Genomic DNA, 19,954 nt, shown 5'->3' with positions numbered 1-19,954 from the left:
GAGGCCAAAGGGCAGCTGTTTGCATGGAGGGTATGCACAGAACCAGGACGTGAAATCTGAGTGTCCCCCTGTGCACATCCAAGGCCCCTTGTGGCAAGGGATGGACCCAGCATTGGGAAGAAAAGGGTCAGGCTATTGATCAGAGACTGAGAATCACCTCTCCCAGCACACTCACTTTCTTTGCAGGACTCCCCTGAGTCTGGGAATTCTAATTTTGAACCTGGCCTTCCCCCTTAAAATGAATGTATATTTGTAAAGGCAGGACCTTAGAACCACCTGCAATTAAAATGTTCAGATATATAGGAAGTGAGCTCCCAGGTATGCTCTGGAACTGCACTTCCAAAGGTCCAGAGCAGTTATGTTGGCTCTGCTGAGACTGTAAGTGGCAAAGACCGTCTCCAGAGAGGAGGGGCTCCTGCTTCACGCTCCGAAGTCAGGTTCTTCTGAGTGGATAAAACGATGGACACTGAGGCCCTCAATTGTAAATTGATTTAGAATAACGCCAAAGGTGTGTATGACGTGTTTGTGCGCACATATGCAACTGAAGAATTGTGTGGTACATGACTGTGAGTGTGTGTGTGGCTGTGTGCACGTGCGCCTGGGGATGTTTGTGGTTGTGAGTATGCTATGTTTGTGTGTGCACCTGAGGACGTGTGTGTTTGTGTGTATGGTATGTGTGTGTGTGGTACATGAGTCTATGTACGTGTGTGTGTAGGGAAGTATGTGGAGCAGAGTCAGCTTGTCTGCACGTGTGTGTGTATGTGCATGCATTAGTTTTAACAGTAGAATCTGTCCTTTAGAATTCTGAAGTAGTAAAATTTGTATGATGTCTTTCGCTGTATAATTCAAAATTAAAAAAATCTTCAGTCACCAGAAGTTTATTCCTCCCCCGATTCTGATTTTTTTCCATATTGGTATGTTTTCATTTTACTGATGAGGAAAATTAGCTTAGAGATGCTAACTGACTCAACCAAGGGCATGGAGCTCGCGCGCCCAGGGCCAGAATGCAGTCCAAGCCATGCTGCTTCATAGGCCTGAAGCCCTACACACAATCACTCGTGGCCTCTTGGCGGGGGAACAGATTCTTATGGGCTGTGGCCAGCTTGCAGACTGCCCAAGCCGGAGACTCGGGAAGCCGGGCACAGAGTACCAGATAGCAGACAAGAGTGAAGGGCTGCTCAGAAGTCAGATAGGTTCCTAGGTCTTGGATGAGAAAGGAGGCTTGCTGCTCATCCTTGATCCCTTTGCTAGTGGCCAAAAAGGACCAAGGCCCATGAGAGCACTTTTGGGAGCTGCCTGCCAAAACCTGGGAAAGGACTGCTCAGGACTGGCTCTGCAGTAGGAGCCGAGGAAGGAAATGTCGCCTCTTTGTGAATATTCTTGGTGATGGCAGTAGGAGGCCTCGCAGCCTTGGTATGGGGGTGGCAGGACAGGGTCCTAGCGGATGATCGTTTTCACCTCTCTTATAAATCATTGCTTCATATATTATATCCATTTAGTGGTTTATTTTAGGATGGTAAATATGGTCTCTGTTACTCCATATTAGCTGGATTGACTAATTATTTTATTGTTAATTTTCTCTTCAATGATTTGGAAGCTATATTGCATTTTAATGAAAATTCTCTCTAAATTGTTATAAATCATCTCTAAGTTCATAACTTTATATGTAATTGGACCAGTATTCCTATACCAATATCAAAATTGAAATAATCTAATAGATCCTGTTCCTCAATAATGATAAACTAAGCATATTTTACTCTCTGCTGTTCCAGATTGTGTGTGTGTGCATTTGTGTGTGTGTGTATGTGTCCTCCAGTTACTACTTTTTAGACAGTTGCTTTCAGTTTGTTATATTAACAATGAAAATATAGGTATAAACTTCTTGGATTTCATTGCTCACTACCACTATTTAATACCATGTTTTTCCCACTTTTGAGTTATTTACTTATTGGGATTTTCAAATTAACTGGACACATGATTGGCTAAGTTTTATCGAGCAGTGGAGTTGGAACACTTTCATGTCTATATGCAGCTTTATGTTCTCCTTCTCAACAATTCTCAGCGTGTTGTTGATGGCCCAAACCTTGTTTTAAAGTATGGCATTGTTTTTTATCACCAAAAAAACAAAAAAGGTTTCTTGATTTAAAGTGCTGTCTTTTTATGACTGGCTAGTCTTGTCTTGTGGATAGAGATTTCCTTAACCTTCCTCCTTCTTTTCGCCATAACTCGGATTCATTGAGATGCATCTTTTTACCATTTCTCAGATGGGATTCCGCTTTGACTTCCGCTTTAATACATCACCCCACTCTTTTTCTCCATGCTTATTCCTGAAAAAGTGAGCTCTCTATTGGATTAAAGATGGTTCCCTTCAGAGATGTGTGGCTCCCTGTCCAAAGGTCCAAATGAAGAGAAAAGGAAAGATTCCTGTTTCTGGTGGTTACATTTTGTCAGCTTAGAGGTCTAGTTATCCGTGTGGCTGCGGTGGAATCTGCAATAACTAGGCTCAGAGTTTCCATTTTCTGGCTTTCTAGGGTAGCCGCACGAGCTGGGGTCACGGCGCTGTGGCCGTTGTCAGGATCCCGGGACTGAGGCAGCCCCTCTCCCCCCTTGTTATGTTGATCTTGCAAACTTTGTTCCAGCTATGTGAACCCTGCACCTTGTGGCCAGGATTGCCCCCCATGTGACGTGTCTCCAGTTCCTCGGCGTCCCTCACTGCTATCAGCTAGCTCCAGTAAGGGTGAGAGCTGGTTTCCACTGCGGTCCTTCCTCCTTCCTCTCCAGGCAGGCCCTCCTTTCCCACTAGTTGTCCCTATACCTTCTCTCCTGCGCTACATAAGCTGAAGGAATTCCTCAGCGTTTCCTGCAGGTAGATGGCGCTGTTCTACGTTTGGACCCCTTCAGTGCTTGCAGTGGAAATTTAGGTGGTGGAAAGGAAGAGCTTGGGGTTTCTCCATAACTAGGGGCTCCCTATCCAGCAGATTCAACTAACTGTGGTTTGAAAATATTCTTGAAAAAACAGAAAGTTTCAAAAAGCAACACTTGAATTTGCCATACACTTACAACTACTTACAGAGCATTCATGTTGTATTAGATACCGTGAGTAATCTAGAGATGATTTAAAGTACACAGGAGATCACAGCAAAAGAGAATGTGACAATGAATGTACGTGTATATTCATGTATAACTGAAAAATTGTGCTCTAAGCTGGAATTTGATGCAACATTTTAAAATGACTATAACTCAATAAAAAAATGTTTGTGTATATATATATAAAGTATATGGGAGTGTGCACATATGTTCCATGCAAGTCCTATGCCATTTTATACAAGAAGCGTCAGCATCCATGGATGCTGACGTCGGGGGAGAGTCCTGGAACCAGTGCCCCATGGTTACCAAGGGATAACTGGAAGCCCAGGCTCCTTATCCCAGCCTGCCATGTCCCCACGTGGTCTGAATCCTACCTGTACCACACTTCCCTTGTCACTCTCCTCCAGCCATGGCAGACTGCCCTCTGATTCTTGAACAGGCCACACTCACTGTGCTTCATGTCTGGCCCCTAGAAATACCCATTTCTTTCTGAGCTTGGCTCTGCTTTCACAAAACGGGCTTCATTGTCACTAGAGAAGACAGTGTGGAATTTCCTTTAAAAACTGAGAACAGACTTAACTCATGATCCAGCCTTCCCACTCCCAGGCATATGTCAGAAGAAAACTCTAATTCAAAAAGCCACATGCACCTCAATGCTCATGGCAGCACTATATATAATAGCCAGGACATGGCAACAACCCAAGTGTCCATCGACAGTTGACTGGATAAAGATGTAGTAGTATATTTGTGCAAAGGAATACTACTCAGCCATTAAAAAGAACAAAATAATGCCATTTGCAGCAACATGGATGGACGTAGAGATAGTCATGCTAAGTAAAGTAAGCCAGAAAAAGAGAAAAATGTCATATGATATCACTTATATTTAGAATCAGGAAAAGAAACAAATGAACTTAAATACAAAAGAGAAACAGACCCACAGACATAGAGAAACAAACTTACGGTTACCAGGGAGAGAAGGGGATGGGAAGGGATAAATATGGGAATTGGAAATGTGTCCCTCTTGGGGAGTTATGGAAATGTTAGCTATCATGATTGTGGTGATGGTTTTCTGGGTGTAGACATCTATCAAATTCATCAAATAGTACATGTAAAATATGCGTAATTTACTATATAGGAATCATAACACAATAAAGGTGACAGTTAAAAAAAAAACAAAGATTGGCGGCATTGTGTCCTACGATTTTATTTGTCTTTAGTGAGTGTGTCTTCACGTTTCTGGTCTGCCATATTTTCTGAACCAGAAGGGCCCTCCTTCCCTTTTCTTTGATAAACTGTCAGGGGGTGGCATTTATTCCCGTGGCTTCAACTTCTCTCTGTCCACTGATTAACTGTCAAATCTTTTCCAGCAAGGACATTTCATTTCAGTCCCAGAAATATACTTATAATTGACAATTAGACATTCCCACTTCATTAGCCCATAAAAATCTCAAGCTCTGTGTGTTTGAATTTACACTCGCTCAGAAATAGGTTTACTTCTTCAAACAATGGCATCACTATCCCATCTGTTTTCAGTGATATACATCCGGGAGTTTTCCTTTACTTTTCTACCCCCTCACCCCCGTCAGTACTACAATTCTATTCTTTAATATCCCCCAACTAAGTCCCTGCTTCTTGCTTCCCACTGCATTAATTCCCACCCCTTGCTAGTCTCCCTAGTGCTGTTCTTTAGAGTGAACAATCCACTTTGCTCAAATTTAATGACTAATCTGTATCACTATCCTCCTTAAACCCCAAAGAATTGCCCGCTGCGTGTGTGAGGAAGTCCACGCTCCCTGATTTAACGTCACACCTTCTCATCACCTAGTTGCTGCTTTTCCTCAGCCTCAGCTTCCGTTAGTTCCCCACAGCCTCTAGCCTCACTGACCTTCCTTCCCTAAGTGCAAAGTGCTCTTAGACATGACCAGGGGTCTGCACGAGACACGCAAGCTGCTGAGAATCCCGTCCCCACCACGCACTCTGCTGGTCTAGAGATTTGCTGGAATCCTTCAGATGTCAGTGCAGAAAGCATTTCCTCTCTGACACCTTCCCTACCTTCTAGAACCCAGCCCCAGGCAGTGCAAGAGCCCCTCTGAACATACAATATATATGAAGCCATGTGAGTCTTACCACATTGTTTTGAAAACCTATTTAAATTTGTCTCTTCCACGACACACTGTGATCTCCTTGAGGGATGGGGGGCTGTGTGGTATTTGTCTAGACAGCTAATGTCTGGCACAGACCCCGGGCCATCTGAAGCAGTCTGCTGACTCATCAAAAAGAATTGTTGTCTTTGCGACGTAAGAAAGACTACATGATCTCTGATCTTACACCATCCGGCAAGGGTCAAAATAATTTCACATAGAACTACACAGGCAAAATATGTGTATTCTTTTCCTCTTTGTGAGCCCTAGATCATAGGCATCCTGGGAAGTAGGTGTCACTCTAAGCTGTCTGTCCCCTAGGCTGTCACGTCCAACTTCAACATATTTTTTAGAAGTTGTAGGCATACGTGTATATCACCCCGTCTTAGAGCAAAAGGCGCTTCAGCCTGACCCAGTTTAATGTCCATAAGAAAATCAGAAATCTTCCAAACTGAAGCCTGAGGAAACATTTCCCGTCTCTCCTTCCAGTCTGTCTGCCATCTGCATCCCACATACACACTGCTCACCTGCATCAGACCACCTTCCATCTAGAAACATTTTCGGTGGGACACTTGGATGAGAACTAATTACAGCAGTCATGAGGATGGTCCCATGAACTTAGGCTCTACACAACAAGGATGCTTTGACCCGAGGCCTCAGCCGTGGCCTGCAGGATCTGTTCACGTGTTCTGCCTGCCTTCAATGCAGACGTTGTGCAGAAAATCAAGCCTGCATTTAAAGTCATTGAAGGCCCAAGAAATCCAGAAAAATAGAGTGAGAGTCATCTCCTTGGGAATATTTTTGTAAACCATCCACTAATAGAAAGAAAAGCTTAAAGAGGTTTATTTCAGAGCAGATGATGTCCAACTGCATGTGGGTCAGTTTTGTCATTGTTGCTTGCTAGTTGGCTTTCTGCTGCTTCTAACACGCCGCTGTTTAGAGAAGTGGCCTGAGTCGGCCCTCAGAGCAGAAAGGTGAGCTGGGCCTGGTGACAGCCAAGCTCCTCTGCTGTGCAGTAACCCGCTGAGAAGGAAGGGATGGCCCAGGGCTTCCTCTGACTCTCTCCCTCAGTGATAAACTCTGAAGGGAAAATTGAGTAAAAAATTCTTAATTCAGTATGGTATTGTCAAAGTATAAATATAGTTGTCTTTGGAGGGGAGGGTATAGTTCAAGGGGTAGTATACGTGCTGGGTTCAATTCCCAGAACCTCAACGTAAAAAAATAATAAGAAAAAATTCTTTTTTAAAAAAAGAAAAATACAAAGAAGAAAAGAGATCTCAAACAATCCAACTTTAAAAGGAAAAAACGATTTTATACATATTAATCAGCTCAGTCTTTTGCTAGATTAGGAGTTTGGGATTAACAGGTACACACTACTATGAATAAAATAACCAACTCCCAGGTCCTTAATAACCTAGTTCAACCTGAATCCTTTCTCTTTTTTCCACTAAGCAACCCGTGGAAACCTCTGAAATTCTCAACTTATAAAAGAATTCATTTAAAGGTGGTTTGAAAGTTACTGCTTGAAACACTTATTTGTGGTTCCATGAATATAGGTCTAGTAAGAAAGATAGACAATAAACCAATAAGCAAATAAATATATTATGTACTACCAAGTACTAATAATTGCCACAAAGAAACATAAATCATTTTAGGAGAGAAAATGATTGAAAAGGAAATATGTGTGTGCTATTTTAAATAATGTGGTCAGATAAGTCCTCTCTGAGGGTAAAATAATTTGAACAAAGTCCTGAGTGAAGCAAAAGAATAAGCCACGTAGGTAACAGACAAGAAAAGCCTCCCAGGCCGGGAGAAGTGTAAGTACGAGACTTGGAGTTACAAACACAGCTGTCCTGGAGGGGACCGTCTGGGCGGTGAAGATGGGCTGGAGTAGAACGGTGAGACCTGAGGCTGCAGAGATGGGTGAGGGCCCGGATCACACAGGGCCTTGGTAGGGACTCTGGATATCCTTCTGAATACAATGGAAAATCACGAGAGTATTTTGCAAAGCGGAACGACTTGATCTGATTCATACTTTAATAAGACCGCTGTGGGTAACATATGGGGAATAAGCAATGGAAGCAGGGCAAGGTAAGCTGATGGAAAGCCAGTGGGAAGAATGCTGCTGACCTGGAGAGAGACACCGAGGTTGGGCTGGGATGATGGCGGGAGACGGGCTGAAAGGGGGACACGATTTGACAGTAACGGTCACAGGCCTTAATGCTCGAGTTGGACACAGACACAGAGCGGTTCAGGGTGATGGGTATTTGACATTTGGGGCTGAGCCGCACTTTTTGTGCAGAGACCTGACAGGAGAATAAAGTGGGGACGTTGATGTCGGTAAGAAGTGTTGGTGGGTGTTGAATTCCCCCTAGAGCCGCGTCTCTGTTTCTCTGTAGATGAACTCAGCAGAGCAGGGATGGGTGTTCCTATTTCTGCAGAGAATTGCGTGTCCTCCTCATCGACTAATTCGAGAGGCCGTCCTGCCCATCCAATTGCAACATCTTGAATCTGCTTCTTTCTATCCAGGAGGAGATTTCCATCTAAGATGCCAATCAAAAATTCCCGTGTCCAGAATTAGAGATGTGTGCCTTTGGGATGACCTCAGAGATGCCTCCACAGAGGCTCGGTGTGCTCTCTCTCCCTCAGAGCACACAGTTCCCTTCAGTCCGCTGGGTCTCAGCAGAAAAGATTTCACAATTAGCCCCTCTCAGGCCCTGGGGACCAACCTCCCGCTTGGCCGAGCTCTGAAAATGAGCACGAGTTCCGGGCAAAAGGCCTTCTCCAGGGCGCCATCTGGCAGGAAACATAAGGACAGTGTACAAAAGAGTGGGAGGGTTGATTGTATAAATGGATTTTAATTTTTGCTCTGAATCTGATCCTGTCCTTCCGTTTTGTTAAGGAAGTGTTCTTAGGCCAGACGTGATTCTCCTTTTTTTCTTTCTATTTGATCATCCAAGGGGTTTAGATAGGGTATTTGTTTTAGGGTAAGAATCTTTAAAAAAAAAACCAAAAACTTGCAATTAGCGTCTTGTTAGGCATTTGGACAAGACAACCATTAAATTCTCCCAGCAGTATTGAACCCCCTTGTTCCTCCAGGGGGCCTCCAAAGGTATACATTTTCCAATTCTGACACAAAATCAATGAGACTTTCCTTGTTTTTAATCACTTCACCGTGGATAAAAGATATCACTAAAGAAGGTGAGAAAAGAGAAGGTCCCCATCATCCAGGGTCCCTCCCAAAGAGCCCACAGAAGTAAAGAGGAGATGTACGAGAGAAACGGTTTATTTATACACACGCAGGAGCCAACCAGAAAAGTAACTACCATGTTAAATGGTGAAAGTTAAAGGCTTTGTTATCAAACTAACATAATAGGGCAAAGGGAGAGGAGAGAATTGGCTTCCATGACAGGTTTCCTTCTACATCTATTGAATCTCAGGTATCTTCAGCTAAAGTGCTTTTGTATTAACCGTGAGTTCCAACTGACTTTCCGTTCCTCGAACTTTGTTCTTTTTTTCAAGATTCACTCATGTATTCTGAGACCCTGGATTTTCCACGTGAATTTTAGATTGATTCTCAATTCCTGCAAAACACCACCTGGGATTTCGGTAGGCATACTTTGAATCCTTAGATCTATTTGTGGACTACTGTCATCTTAGTAGAATGAAGCCTTCTGCTCCATGAATATGGGATTATTCTCTGTGAATGCAGGTCTTAATTTCTCTTGACAGAATCTCTCATCTATTGTAGTCCTCAGTGTCCAAGTCGGGTACTTCTTCCTCACCTCTATGGGATGCTGATTCAGAAGAGACATGACCTCCTGGAGAACCTGTGCTGCCTGAGCTGACATGGAACTGAGTCCTGAGAAGGCTTCAAATTCTTTTAAAAATAGGATTAATGTACTTTAATTACTCCATAGATGAGTAATGAATGGGTCACATTAACATAGGATTTTAATCCTTTCAGAATTAATAGAGTAATACAGACACAGTACAAAAAATTGAAATATTGCCTAAAAGAGAAGAGATTTATAATTTCCACCCTCAGAAGTGACTGTCATGGATGATTTGGTACTTATGTCTCAATCTCTGTGTCTCTCAGTATGTCTCTCTCCATCTCTTTCTCTCACACATTCACAATTAGATCAATTTCCATTTATGTTGATTTCACACATATGTGGTCGTGCAGATGGGACTCTGGGTGCAGACAGTGGGTCTGCATACTTCCACCCTGAGGCCTCCCTTGACGTTGGGTTGAGACCGGGCACCCATTTTTCCAACTGCACAGCATTCATTCATCCACATGAACCAGAATGAGTGGAACCCATCCCCTCTCCATCAACATTAGTTTTGCTTTAATTCTGACTGTTTCAAACAGTGCTGTGATGAACACCCTTGAAAAGACATCTTTGAATAGATGTGTAAGGGTTTTAGTGGGATGAACTGTACGGATCAGAATATCTGGGGAAGAGATGCATCTGTGGCCCTTTGATGCGTCCTGCACACTGTTCTCTTGAAGAGGAGCGTCCCTTCACTCTTCCCTCCAGGGGATCTGCTGGAGCCTCTGCCTGCTTACATTGTCACCAGGGCTGGTTGTCACCTGACTAAAGACCTGCCAGTGTGATGGTGACCGGTGCTGTCTCTGCAGTGTTTCCCTCTGCCTGTGTTGTCACCTGAGAGGTCAAGCATCTCTAACACACACAGGCCACCTGCATTGCCTCTCATTGGAACTGCCCATGTCTGTTCTGTTTCTGTTTAGAACATTGGGTTTGGAAACATTTTTGGAATACAGGTATGGGAAACCTTTCTCCAACCTTGAGTTATGAGGAATGCATTTTCCAGGTTGTGGTTTGTCCTTCAAGCAGTTTTTCTGGGCTTTTTCTAATTTTTTTGATGTGTTTGGTTTTGTTTTTGCCACAGGAAGAGCTAAGCATCTCCCTTCTGTCTTCTGGCTGAAATGTCCCAGGGGGAACAGCAGTGTCTACCATGAGATTATGCACAGAGTTACTAAAAGGGCTTCATTTTGTACATCACATCTTTAGTCCCTCTGGATATCCCCTGAAAATAATAAAAATGCTGTTTCAAGTGAAAACAAAAAAATCACCAGCCCCAGGTGAAAACAAGTGGGCAGGCCCAAAAAGCCAACTTTCATAAAGTTTCATTGAAAGGGAACACCCACGGGAGGTAAAGACACGCAGACAGAAAGAGGACTTGGGTTTGTCAGGGGCTGGGTGAGGAGGGAGGGGAGTGAGCTCTCTGGATCCATGGTTTCACTTTGAGGGAAAAATAGTGTGAAACTAGATGGTAGTGATGGTCGCACAACATTGTGAATGCCCCTAATTCTCCTGAATTGCACAATTTAAAAGGGGAAAAGTCTATATTTTATTACATGAAACTCTAAAAAGAAAAATAAAGGAAGCCATAAATGATGTGAAACAAACAAAGGAAACTAAAGAAAACCAAACAAAAACATCTCCAGCGGAAGGGACGTCAAGTTTGGGGGGGGGTACTGACAGTGGAATTTTGGAGAACATTTTGGAGAAGAAGGTGTGGGTGGGTGCAGAGGGGGCTCTTCCCCAGGTGGTGATGATGCCTGAAGTGGTTCTCCGTTGCCCAGCAGTCCAGGTGCAGAAGCAGTTTCAGGAGGAGCTGCAGGTGCGGCAAGAGGGAGCTCGGGGTCTCCTGCTGGATCCAGATCGTCCTTTTCTTGGCCTCTGACATCTTCCCCTGCCCCTGCCTCCTCTGTAACTATTGGATGTGGAGAGAGTTTTAAGTCTTGTGGAAAAGTTTATGCTGTGAGAGAGGAAATATTTATAAACCAGCCTCCTTTTCCATGTGTCTCTTGAAAGACAGAAACCTTCCCAGAACTTTCCAGACAGCTCCCACCCAGAAAGTACCCACAGGATGTGTTCTGTGACTGAATTTTTCCAGACAGGTGGTCTGAGGCCATTCTTTTCTCTGGTCCCAACAGTAGCCTCCCTGAGTGGCCCAGCCCTCACCCCTCCCTCACCTACACACAGGCATCAGTCCTGACTTTCTGACCTTCGGGATCAGCTTCAGGGGCTCCTGGTCCTCCACCTGACTTGCAGCGAGGTGGGCACGGTGCTCTAGCTCAGAGCCGGGTGTGCTGAGCTACCCGTCAGCCCCGGGTAGGTCCCTGGGAGAGTCCTGGGTGATGTCTGGGTCGGAGGCCTGCCCAACTGATTTCTGGGCCTTGGTGGTGGGGACCCCTCATTATCCAGACCCACCTGGAGCCTGCGCTGGCCCTCAGGAGAGTAGTACACCAGCCCTTCACTTGGGGAGGGGGCGTTGGTGTTCGTATTCATCAGATTCCTTTCAGTATGTGGTATCTGGCTATGCAATGACAGTGACCAGCTGCTGACCCAGCCTAGAAATCTCAGAGCCCTTCTCGGCCAGGAACACTCCTGATTCTATCCACTCGACCCTCTGCTGCCAGATCAGACTGGGACCTTTTTCAGCTCAGACACCCGGGAGGGAATAGACATACCCAGAGAGCATGGGCTCCACCTCGGGCAGCAGGACGCTTCCCCGGCTCTCCACATCCCAGCCAGCCAGCTTTGACCTGGGCTGTGGTTGTTACCGGGCCCCCAGGCCACTGACATGCTCTTGCTTGAGGCAGAAACCCATCCCCAACATGACTGCACCACCTCCGCCAGACAGGACAGGGCTGTGGGGCTACCTGGGTGGGATCTGAGTGGTGGCCCATCCTGTGCTGGCCTGCCCTGGGCCTCCCTGTGTTACCTTTGGGTCTCTCTGGCCAAAAGGCCAGAGGCACCTTGAGTGAGACCTGATCCAGCGCCGGCAGCGTTGGTACAGCCCCTCGCTGCGGGCTTTCCAGGGACTGCGGCCTCAGGATAATGGGATGCAGCAGAACATGCCTCTGTCTCCAACCAGGTGAGCTGAGTAGGGACTTCTCTACAGAGTGGGTGCCTGGTGACTTCGGTTCCAAGTTCTGTTGGGCTCTATTGCCAGGGAAGTGAGGTCACTTCCTGGGGTCCACTTACCGAAGCTTTCTCCTTACACAAAGCTCCCCAAGGGCCTTTCTGGGCTGCTGATCTCTCATTTCTCACTTCTTGCCATGTTCACACACAGTGACACCAACTTAGCCTCCCCCATAGCCCTGGGGAGTCCTGGATGCAACCAGTGCCGCAGCTCTGAGGACACAGCTGGGTTCAGACCTGGCTCTCCCCACTCAGCAGTGCTATCACCCTGGACAAGCCACGTGCCTCTCATGGTCTCCCCAATCCCCCATCGGCACAGTGGGGATCGTTCTGGCCCCTGCTTCCTAGAGAAGCCATCCTCTCTCTAGACCTAGAAACACCTGCTGCATCTGCCACCCCCACGGGCTGGCATCACAGGGAGCTCATGCACAAACTCAGCAAAGGAATGACCCCACAGAGGGATGGCGGAGTGCAGAGCACATGCCACACGAGCCGGGGTCTGCCCTGGGGTCTGGAGAAAGTCACTTTCCGTGCTACTTGATTCCCAGCTCCCAGTCATGAGACTGAAATTAAATACAACTCTGACATCATCCGCTCTGGCATACAACCTCCTAGGTCATTCTGTTATGTTGACATACAGGCCCAGTGTCTCATCCCGGCCTCTGTGGTGGGCTGCCCCACAATGGCTTCCTAGTTTTTGCCTTCTGTTCCCACGCCATTGTGTGATCCCCACACTCTCCCCTGGAAGTTGGATGGACTTTGGGACCAGGTTCTGACATGTAGACTGACTTGTGAAAATGTGCGTGAGTTCCACTCATTACCAGCTCCAGTGTTCCTTCTCTCTGTCTTGTCTCTCTCTCTGTTTCTCTGTCTCCCCCTGCTTTTCTGTGTATCAGTCTGTCTGTCTCTTTTCCTGTATATATGTGTATATGTATGTATATATTTATGTGCATATGTGTGTATTTATGTGTGTGTATTTTTCGGGCCCACGGCAGGTCACTTCTGAAAATCCCTTGATGACATATTGATTATTTTGAATTCATGTTACTGAAGAAAAATTGTCTTTGAAAATTGTGCAAGAACGTTGGTGGGATCTCCTCTAAGGCTCAGCACTGCTAGGGAAGGGATGCACCTGTCGCAATTTGATGTATCCTGCACCTTGTTCTGCCGGAGAGGAGCGTCCATTTTCTCTTCCCTCCAGGGGACCTCCTGGGGCCTCTGCCTGCTCACGTTGTCACCAGGGCTGGTTGTCACCGGGCTAAAGACCTACCAGTGTGATGGTGGCCAATGCTGTCTCTGCAGTCTGTCTGTCTGCCTGTGTCCTCACCTGAGAGGTCGAGCATCTCTAGCACACACCGGCCACCAGCACTGCCTCTCGTTGGAACTGCCTGTGTGTGTTTAGTTTCTTTTCAGATCACTGGGCTTCAAGAGGTTTTTGGACCACAGGGATGTGAAGCTTTTCTCCGCCCTTGGGTCATGAGGAAAGTTGTTCCAGGCTGTGGTTTGTCTTTCCAGCTGTCTTTCTTGGCCTTTGTTTTCTGTTTTGGTTTGCTTTTATTTTGCCACAAGAAGAGCTAAGCATCTCCCTTCTGGCTCTGGTTTCACACTTAGAACAGCAGTGCCTACCCCGAGATTATGCCAGAGTTACTAAAAGGGTACGTCTCATCTTTAATCCAGCTGGTTTTCCTCTCAAAATACAAAAATGCTAATTCACATGAAAAACAAACAAAATTTCACCCGTCCCTACTTAAGATATGTGGGCAGACAAAAAAAAAAACACCTTTTATATGATTTCTTTGATAAGGAACCTCCAGGATAGGTAAAGATATATAGAGAGAAAGGGGATTAGGGCTTGTCATGGGCTGGGGGAGGTAGGATGTGAGGTTTGCTTTGTATACAAGCTTTTACTTTGAGGAAGGAAATAGTCTGAAACCAGTGGTGTTGGTCTCACAGCATTGTGAATGCACTTAATGCTCCTGAAAATTGCACAATTTAAAATGGGAGAAGGCTAAACTTTATTCTTATTATCTTAAAACAAAAATAGAATATACTATAATAGAAAAGAAAAAATACGACTCCATAGAAGATCTGTCCTTTTGGTTTTAACCGTGTGCCCTCTTTTCTAGGTTTAGTCTTACTAGCTCTGCACATTTTGTAAAACAATGTTGCCTTTAGCCTGAAATATACAGGAGAGCCTTTTTTCAAGGCTCTGATCTTTAAGGATATTAACAATTTTGCACTTATATAAAGACAACAAGTTGCAGAATAGGAAATAACTTTTGCTTTTGTTAGAGATTTTACAGAGGCACTATGACCTGGTCTACGTAGACAGCTGTAGACCAAGATTATGGCAGACTTGGAGAACCATCTTACCCGTCAGACTTCACGCTCCTTTACTAAAAAGGGGAGGGGCTGTGGTTGGTTGTTGCAAACTTCTTATTGTAGGATTTCTTTGTTCATGGAATCTTTGCAGCTATCCACGTGTGTCAGATCATGGTTTCCCTGTAAAACCTGCAACAAAACAAACTTTTTCTATTCTGCAACTTGTTATCTTTATAGAAGTGCGGAAGTGTTAATATTCTTAAAGTTCAGAGCCCTGAGAATAGGCTCTCCTGTTTATTTCAGGCTAAAGGCAACATTGTTTTACAAAAGGAGCAGAGCAAGCAAGACTAAGCCTAGAAAACACGGCAGAAGGTTAAAGGAAAATGAACATATCCAATATGGAGTCAGATTTGTTCTTCTCTATTACAGTGACTTTTGGTGAGAGCTAAGAGGATGATTCCTGGGTGGGTCCTCCACTGTCCCAGGCTGGAGTTCAGGCAGGATCCCTTCCAGATTCCCCATGAGTTTGGACCTGATCTCCCGCAGATAGAGTGACAATTATTGGATTAAAATTACCTGTGAAAATCCCTTCAATTGCCTGAAAACTATATCACAGTAGGGGATGTCTCATTCACCAGTCAACTGCCAGTCTCCCCTGATGCAAGGGACCAGCGTAGCGGCGGGATCCATGGTGGCCTGGACAGTGCACCTTCCTATTTTGCTCTCCAGTCTTGGCTTCCTAACTTTGATGCTTTGAAAGCCCCGTCCCTCTTCCCTCTGGCCTGGTGTGAATGAACAAGATTCCTGCACCCACCTGGGCTGAGCCCAGGCCACGCACACAGCCGCATGCACACAGCCCACCATCTGCTGTCTATCCCTGGGCTCAAGTGGACCCTCTGAACTACCTCACCCCAAAGGTCCGCGTGCCCAGTGCCTCCGCCCTAGGGGTCCAGATCACCATGAGGACCATCAACCACCCAAGGCCCACAGGCCATTGGCTGGCAGCCTGGGATCACCCTGACCCATCGGGTCAGATGAGACACAGGGTGCAGGGATCAGGGTGCCAGGGTGGGAATTGGAACCGCCTTCAGCCCAGCCTGCCTCGCCCTGTAGCCTCAGACATTAACTATGAAGGTGCACACTAGGCTGGGTCCCCCACTGGTGGCAGTAGTCATCATTACTGGAGCCCGGATTTCCCCACCCCAACCACAGAATCAGGGGTGAGGGAATGAGCTCAGAGTAGGGGTGCACTCAGAGTGAGGGGGATCCCATGGTGAGGGGGTGTAGGTTGAGGAGTGTGGGGCCCACTCAGAGTGGAACTGACCTGGCTCAGAGGTGAGGGGGACAGTTTCAGGAAGCTGGGGGTCCTGTGGTGAGGCATGAGGGTGTAGGGGCCATAGGTTAAGATCTAGCAGGACGGAGTGTCAGGGCACGGACCTCGGTGTGAGGAGAAGAAGCCCTGTCTTCAAGGTCTGGTGGGAAACTGGGCCTGGCCAGGGGTGGGAGGGTAGTAACAGGGAGGGATAGGTGAGCAGGGGAAGTGGGGCTGGCGGGGTGGGGCCTGGCCCAGGACAGTCGCGGTTCTAGTTCAGTGCCAGGACTCAGTCTGTGGCGGGGTGAGGGCTCTGGGGATGGAGACCCGGCGGGACGAGCAGGAGGGGCCCCACCTGGCTCCTCCCGGCCCCAGTGGCCAGGGCCAGTAAAGCAGGAGACCCACCCGAGCAGTTTGCTCTGCAGGCGGGAGAAGGAGGGGCGCGCACGCGCAGACGCACAGACGCGCGGACGCCGGAAGCCGCCCAGAACGCGTGGAAGCTGGCGGCAGCCGGTTGCTCCTGGACCAGCTCCTGAAAGAGGAACACGGCCTGGGGTCTGGACCGCCGCTTGCCCTCGGCTTGGCTGCCGCTGCCGGGCAGTTCAGGGGGCGCTGGTGGGGGCGCGCTGCTCGGGGATCCGGCGGGTGACGCCTGGGCTGTGCAGCTGAGGATGAGCACAGGGAGGGATGCGGAGGTGAGGTCCTGGCCACGCGTCCCGTTAGGACCCTGCGGCGGGTCCCAGCCGCCGCTGTGGTTCGTGGTAACCCCGCTATTAGTAGTTCCTGAACCCCGCGTTTGTGCCGCCGCTTAAACCCGGGTTTAGGAGAGCAGGTACAGCCCAGGGAGGTGGGAGGGCGCCGGACGGCTCCGGAGCATCTCCGATTGTCCCTCAGACCACGGTCTGCTCCTGGGAGGTGGGTGCGGTGCGGTCGCGGGGCCTCGGATGGAATGGGGGCTGCCCCATGAGAGCCCCTGGATTTACTCCCATCTTCCCCATGGCCTGACCTTGGGGGCGGCCTCTAAAGCCCAAGGTTCGTGGGACTCAGATTACAGGTCAGTCTGCTCCTGGGAGGTGGGCGCGGTGCGATGAGTGTGCTGGGATGGCTGCAGCAGCAGCGGGATATGGTCGCAACCCCCGCGCTCTCACAGGGCAGCCCCAATCCCGCCATCGCAGCTGCCACCTTTCCCTGACAGCACAGCACCCACCTTCCAGGAGCAGGCTGACCTGTAACCTGAGTTCCACGAACCTGGAGCAGCAGAGGCCAAGCTCAGGCCATGCGCTGGGGAGTTTGAAGCAAATCCACGGGCTCCCAAGGGCAGACCCCATAACCCGCCACTGCCTTCGACCACACAGCGCCCTCCTCCCGGGAGCAGGCTGACCTGCGGACCGTGCCTGGAGCAGCAGAGGCCAAGCCCTTGACAGGCCGTGGGGGAGATGGGGGCAAGTCCACCAGCTTGCCAGTTCCCTGCCTATCACCCTGCCGCTGCCCCAGGTTCGTGGATCACTTGTTTTCAAGTCAGTGGGTTCCTGAGGGGCAGGCGCGGTGCAGTCAGGTGACGGGGGCTGCGGGGAGGGGTGCTGCCCCAAGGGGAGCAGGTGGACTTGCTCCCATCTACCCTAGGGCCATACCTGGGGATGGCATCCGCTGCCCCAAGTTTGCAGGACGCATGTCATGTCAGCCTGTCCCTGGGAGGAAGGCTCAGTGTACTCGGGGCAGCCTAAGTGGCTGACAAGGGTTTTAGAAGTGGGCTCTAGCCCAGCATAACTAACTCTCCTTTCTTCTCTTGTTTCCTCAGTTGGTGGCTGTATCGGCTTTCTCATTATAGGTTATTGCTGGATAATGAACATAGGTTTCTGTGCTATACAGAAGAAATTTTATTTAAAATCTCTTTTTATATATAGTGGCTAACATTTGTAAATCTTGAACTCCCAAATTTGTCCCTTCCCATCCCCTTTCCCTGGTAACCTTAAGATTGTTTACTAAGTATGCAAGTCTGTTTCTGTTTTGTAGATGAGTTCACAGTGTCTTTTTCTCTCTTTTTTTAGATTGCACATATGAGTGGTATCATTTGTTATTTTTTTGTTTCTGGCTGCTTTCACTAAGAATGACGATCTCTAGCTCCATCCATGTTGCTGCAAATGGTTTTATTTTGTCCTATTCATGGTGGAGGAATATTCCAGTGCATAAATATGCCACAACTTCTTTATCCAGTCATCTGTTATGATATTTAGCTTGCCTCCATTTCTCAGCTATTTTATACAGTGGTGCTATGAATACTGGTGTGCAGGTATCTTTTCACATTGGAGTTCTTTCCAGTTATATACCCAGATGTGGGATTGCTGGGTCATAGGGTAAGTCTACTTTTAGTTTTATCAGGGATTTCCATGCTTTCCATAATGACTACACCAAACTGGATTCCCACCAGCAGCGTAAGAGGGTACCCTTCCCTCTACAGCCTCTCTAGCATTTATCATTCATGAACTTCTGAGCGATGGCCATTCTAACTGGTGTCAGCTGATGCTTCATTGCAGTTTTGATTTCAATTTCTCTGTTTATTAGTGATACTGAGCATTTTTTTATGTGCCTATTGGCCATTTGTGTCTTCATTGGAGAAATGCTTGTTTAGGTCTTCTGCCTATTTTAGGATTGAGCTGTTTGTTTTTTTTGTTATTAAGTTGTATGAGCTGTTTATATATTCTGAAAATTAAGCCTTTGTTAGTCGTATAATTTGCAAATATTTTCTCCCATTCGTAGGTTGTTGTTTACTTTTGTTTTACTTATGGTTGTCTTTGTTGTGAAGAAATTTATGAGTTTAATTACGTCCCTTTTGTTTATTTTTTCTCTTATTTCCATTGCCTTGGTAGATTACCCTAGGAGAATGTTGCTAAGATTTATGTCAGAAAATGTTTTGCCTATGTTTTCTTTAGGAGGTTTATCATGTCTTGTCCATCTGCATCTTAAGCCTGTACTCTAGATCTGTGCTTCAGACTTGAATATTGAGCTTCTTAGGGAACTCCTACTCTTAGCTCATATGTCAGATTCATCATGTCTAAAGCTGATTTCCTAATCTTTTTTCTTGCAGCGTCTTCACTTATTCAGTGGGATAATCATTCTTCCGGTCTTGAATACCCAAAGGCTTGGAATGGTTTTGATTTATATTTCTCTCACCACCCTCCACATATTGTCGGCTTCTGGAACTGTATGTTTTTGGTTTCAAGTGTCTCTTCAGATTGCTGATACTCTGATGAAGAGCTTTCATCCCTGATACATTAATTTTTCCTTCTGCTGAATTCTTGGATATTCTCTCCCCCCTTTTTCAGTCAACCTACAGTTTTGACACTCCAACATCTAGAGTCAAGTCAAAGACTTATGACAACCAGACCTGAGCCAGGTAGTCTTGACCTTTCATCATTTTGGACTTACCTTATATTTTCCAATAATTATGTAACTTAGCCTCCTAGGGTAACCTGTGCCTTATTAAAAACCAGGATTCACCAGCCTTTTCCTATCCAGTCCTCAGTTAAAACAGCTTAGAATTGCCCTGAGAACTAGTTGGAGCCCCATCCCCTTCATAGAGTCTTCCCTTTTTACTCCAAATACTTCTAGCTCCTCTTTGTATTCCTGCACTGTTTATGATAGGTAGCCTGTAATCTTGGCTTTGAGTACTGACTTGGTACCATTCCCAGGTGGTTTCCAATGTGTCTCCTCACTTACCTCGTAACTGGAGAAGACTCCCTTGTTCAGCCTCCTTTATACCCCTCACCCTGCATAGCATCGGGCAATAGCAGGCATCCAGGCAGTGCTTATCTACTTTATTTATTCGCAGGGGTGGTGGTGTGGATTATAGCCAATAACTGTTAATTCAGTGTTGCAATTAAAAATGAAAGCCAAGAAAAGCCATAAAACTTTATCTCCATGTTCATTTTAGCACTTTACCTCAACAGTTTTCTTAAGTTTGTGTTTACATTCACATAGCGTTCAGTGCTTGTACAGTTCCCTGAGGCAAGCAGGTGAAATGTCATTATGTTTGACTTTCACCTTACAATTCATATTGGATATATTTGTGCAATGACAAAACCTTCTTTTATAAGTAAACAGCCGGAAGCCCAGAGAGACTAAGAGCCTAA

This window comes from Vicugna pacos, chromosome 11, assembly GCF_048564905.1.
Source record: "Vicugna pacos chromosome 11, VicPac4, whole genome shotgun sequence".
NCBI lineage: Eukaryota > Metazoa > Chordata > Mammalia > Artiodactyla > Camelidae > Vicugna > Vicugna pacos.
Note: the sequence above shows the minus strand (reverse complement) of the source record.